Source organism: Electrophorus electricus, chromosome 8 (genome assembly GCF_013358815.1).
Source record: "Electrophorus electricus isolate fEleEle1 chromosome 8, fEleEle1.pri, whole genome shotgun sequence".
Classification (NCBI taxonomy): domain Eukaryota; kingdom Metazoa; phylum Chordata; class Actinopteri; order Gymnotiformes; family Gymnotidae; genus Electrophorus; species Electrophorus electricus.
In genome coordinates this window covers 22,832,367-22,837,366 of record NC_049542.1, presented here as the reverse complement: position 1 = coordinate 22,837,366, position 5,000 = coordinate 22,832,367, and the positions used below count along the sequence as shown (strand labels likewise).

General features: G+C 43.7%; 1 protein-coding gene across 3 annotated transcripts in view; it reads left to right on the top strand.

Moving 5' to 3' along the window:
- thsd7aa (thrombospondin, type I, domain containing 7Aa) overlaps positions 1 to 5,000 on the top strand; it is a 76,677-nt gene that overhangs the window by 1,321 nt on the left and 70,356 nt on the right. The window lies entirely within an intron of this gene.

The window sequence follows — 5,000 nt, the reverse complement described above, 5'->3', positions numbered from 1 at the left end:
GTGGTGCCTCTTGTCTCCCCTCGTCCCTCCCTCTCCCTCTCTCTGTGTTTCCGCAGTCCATTTCGGATAACCCCACATCTTTGGGGGTTGGGGTGGGGGGGTGGCAGCTTACTCAAGCATGGGATAGGCAGTTGGGGGAGGGGGAAGGCAGGGTGGGGGTGGAGGTGGGGCCGATTCTGAGGCACTGAAGTGGGGAGCAGGCTTGAGTACAGTGGGGCGCCTGCTCTGATCAGCCTGGTGAATCGATGGGTCATTTGCCTGCTGTCTCAGTGAAAAGTGGGCGGGGAAGCCGCAAATCGATGGCCTAGGAGAAGCAGGACCATTGGTGTCCTGAACAAGCTGATCAGTGTGCAGCTGGGTAGCCGGACAGGACTGAAACTGCTTCAGGATCAGTGCGGGATCTTCACTGCGCCACAGCTTGACATGCATGGGGTCTGATCAATGCAGATGGGCCCAGCATAGGCTTTCTGTCTTATGGCTGATCAATGAGTTGATCCGGTAGATTCTGTAACTGGTTATAGATTAACTTAAGAGATACACTTTACTAAAAAAACTCACTTTGTGCCATTAATGACTGTTTTCACTCTCACGACAAATGTGTCATTCTACCTAATAATTTTTCTGACAGATTAAGTAAGGGCTTTAATTTTTAGAGAAATACAAAATTTGTAGTCATTGATATGTAATTATTTGTGCACTTTCATGATTCAAGATGAGGCTGTTTTCATGATTAAGTGCAGCAGCTGTGCTATGGTGCTGCTATCTCTCTCTCTTTCTCTCTCTCTCTCTCTCTCTCTCTGTGTCTTTCACTCTCCCTGTCTGTTTGTCTCTCTCTGTTTTTCTCTGTTTGTCATCACTGCTCCTCAGAGTAGTTTAGCACAGTACAGGGGATGACGTAATGAGAGATGTGATGGGCAAGTCAACCTACATCCAGTGAACTCTGTTTTTGTTTACAAACACACACACACACACACACACACACACACACACACACACACACACACACCCTCTCTCTCTCTCTCTCTCTCTCTCTCTCTCTCTCTCTCTCTCTCTCTCTCTCTCTCTCTCTCTCTCTCTCATGCACAGAAAACAAACACAGAGAACAATATGATCCTCAGCATTTTATTAAAATTGCTAATACCAAGATTGTTACAGCTCTCAGATGTAAACATGTCTACTCCTGCTCCCAGCATATGACCTCTTTAATTTACTCTTGACCCATTTCTCCTTGACTCTGAGTATATCCAGAGCATATGTGTTCTAAACCTGCTGCGTTAGGGAATGAGATGGGTTTCCCAGCCTAGCAGGATGCATTGGGGTTACCTGTTGGGTCCCTCTCTGCAACCAAAACAGGTTTTGGTGATGGTGCATTACATTTGCTGCCTGTGACAAATAGGCATGGCTGAGCACTGCTGTACTGGGACTACTGTTCACTGTTGTGCTAAGGAGCAATGTGATTGGCTGGAGGAGAATTCCCATTATTCCCTCTGTTAGAGGGCTTGTGTGTGCATGCATGTCTATGTGCAGCCTTAAATATGAACAAATTAAATTTTTTGAACTTAAATTATTTTATGTATATAAAAATATTATCTATCTATCTATCTATCTATCTATCTATCTATCTATCTATCTATCTATCTATCTATCTATCTATCTATCTATCTATCTATCTATCTATCTATCTATCTATCTATCTATCTGGTTCTAAATGACATAACTATATGGAGACATCAGTAAACTGAGCTCTCACACATTCCTAATTCTTTTTTTCCATGGTTTTAAATGATGTACCTATGCTGTGGTACAGTTATTCTCATTTTCCTTTGTCTGAGATGGTAAGTTTTGATGCCACACATCTGTATTGTTAATATTTAGCACTTTTGTGGAATTATATCCATAGTGAGCTAATACAATAATTCAAACCTTTGTTTCATACAAATTCAACTTTGTTATTCAACTTATATTGTATTATTTTATTGTATGATATTCTTTATCTGTTCCATATGCATATAATGTTCTTTTTAGGGCTTTTTTTAATGACAATTCCTGCATTCAAGTATTCTGAAATATCTGCCACATGCAGATAATCTCTCTCTATCTCTCTCTCTCTCTTTCTCTCTCTCTCTCTCTCTCTCTCTCACACACACACACACACACACACACACACACACACACACACGCACACGCACACGCACATGCACAAGCACACGTGCACACACATGCGTGAGCCGGCACGAACACACATCTTAATTGACAGGGCTGGATCCTCTCTTCAGTCTACATTGTGTTTGGTGATGGGCTCTATGTGGATGCGTTCAGCAACACCCTTCCCCCATATACTCCACCCACACAGCCCTGCATATGAGCGGCCCTTTATCTCTTTACTGTGCAAGTGGGTCTGTCCTGGCCAGTACTTCAATGTCCATTAATATTCAGAAAGGACGCTCCCTCTTTTTTTCTTGTTCTTTGTTCCTCCCATTATGCTTGGACACCCTCCCTTTCAAATTTAAATTTTTTTTTAATTGTAGTTTTTTTTTTGCCATACTGACCTTTGACCCTGTAAAGGCTCTTTGGAGGGTGTGGGTGTGTTGGGGGCGGGGGGTGTGCTGGAGCAGGTTAGGCTCAGCATCAGTGCTACTGGGCTATGGGTCAAGCACTTAATTCAAACATTTTCACTTGGCTCGGTACCAGTGCAGCAACAACAAAACCCTGTTCTTGCTGGCTGTGTGGTGGTGAAGATCCGTGCACATTGCTGTGGGCCTGGCCCGCGAATGCGCCAAGCTCAGAGCAATATGAGAGCAGAGACATATGGATGAGCTCAACCCACAGCTGAGCTTTTCTGTGGGGTAATTACAGCCAGCCTGCAGTTCGGACTGTGCAGAGAGGAGGCAGAGACACATCACTACTGGAGGAAGATGAAACGGCTTGAATTTGCTTCTGGATTCATCAAACGCCAAATTGGCACATGGTTATTCCAGGTGCTTCACTCAGGCAACCTGCAGCTGTTCAGTGCAGGTTGTTGAATGAGTGCTGCTTGCTGGAGGTAGAAGCCCCCACAGAGTGCCTCTCCATCTTCTTTATTATTGTTTGCCTTTCTTCATATCCTTGCTGGCTGTGCATTCCTGGCTGTGTCTCTGTGCTCCCTCTCTTGTTCTCTCCCTGGGTTTGGAGGTACTGCCATCTGCTCCCGTCACATCTGCATTTGCGTGCCCCTGCCTTTGTCCTCCTCTTTCTCATGAAGAGGGAGGCGACATTCCCGATCAGCGTTCAGGATGGCCAAGAGGATAACAAAAGACAGACTGACAGTGTGATTTGTTCTGCTTGCCCTCCCTCCCCCTTTCTCTCTCTCTTTTTTTTTTGCTTATATTCACACACACTTTTCTGTGTGTAGCTCATTAGTTAGACCATTAATTGGAGTGTTTGTCTGTGGGTGTGTGTGGGCTGGATGTGAAGGGTTGTCCCTGGGAATCAGAGACCAGGCTCTTTACTGGAGACTCCTGTGTGCCTGGTTCCTCTTTCCCTAGTGAGTCTCCCCATGCCAGGGGAGACTCATCAAACAGCTCTATCTTTTGTCTCAAATGCTCTATACACATGTGACTCACACTGAGACCTCCAAGTCTATCACTAAGGGATAACTGAAAAATGACCCTAATGACACTATAATAAATGTGATTATTCTGTTGTTAACTTGCTCCCCAGCCCAACGACACCAGTAATCCGAGTAGAGACGAAGCATGCCAACACCCTCTTCCTCTTCCTCTCCTGCACATTCCTGCAGTATCCTTAGCCTCTCTGAACCCTGTGGGGGGATTCACGGCTCTCTCAAAACTGCTTTAAATCAATGCCTCAGAAATCCAGCCACCACTGCTTCACTCTGACCCTAGAATGGAAGGAAAAATGGGCACACTATCAACTAGGACAGTTGTGTAGGCAAACACAAGACATACACTTTCTGTTTATCACCCTTTCTACACATTGGAAGATGATGGAGATGGAGTAGAAGGTTGTGTCTCATTTTATTCTTCCTTTCTCCACTTTCTCTGTCTCTCTCTCTCTCTCTCTCTCTCTCTCCACACACCCCCACACACCATGCTTGTCTCTGAGGGGCTAAGCGGTCCAGTGCCATGCTTTATTGGATCCTGAGATCTGCGAAGAGGTTATAAATAGCAGGTAGGTTGTACGGCGCGCCAGCTGAGTTCTGCTGCCAGATCCTCTCTGCACTTGCTAATAGGACACCATGGAGTGGAGCCACTGTCAGACAAGAAGTGGGAGGGAGAAGACAGCTTGTTGATATCTGTCTACTTATTTATTTAATTATTCAGGGGGATTTTTTGTAGTGCTCTGCCCAGCAAAGGCTTTAGAAGGTCTTGCTATTTTGCTCACATTGAGCTAGCAGCAGTTTTTGCACAGACAGCCAGTTGGTAAGCTACCACAAGGTTCATAGCATGCTGCAACCATGAGCATTTGAAAACTGGAAATAGTAATAAGATAAAAGAAGTTCTCAAATAATCAAATCCTTACATACATTTTGCAAACCCTTATATATTGCGACCAAAATATTGACTTCAAAACTGTGAACTTTCACACCAAAATGTCAGACACATTTATCATATGAACAACAAACCATGCTTTTTCACAACACCCAGAGCTTAGTTGTAGATGTCAGAGCTGTAGATGTCATGTCCAAATTAGAAACCCCGGTTCTAAAGTGATTCTCCCCATGGGAAAAAAATAATTAATGGCATTTTCGAAAATCACCTTCATCACACATTGTTAAAAAATAAAAACATTTAAAATCCATTTTTTTTCTTATGTTCTTTCTTCATCCAAATATCAGTAAGTAGCTTAAGTAGTTGAAATATGAATATTGTCATGTCATGTATATTGTCATGTGGGCTATTGTGGTCACATCCCTCTGTGATTTGTCAAATTTGAAAAAGAATGAAGAGAGGAATAGCCTATTAAAAGGGATGAAAACCAATTTCAGTCTGATCAGGTTG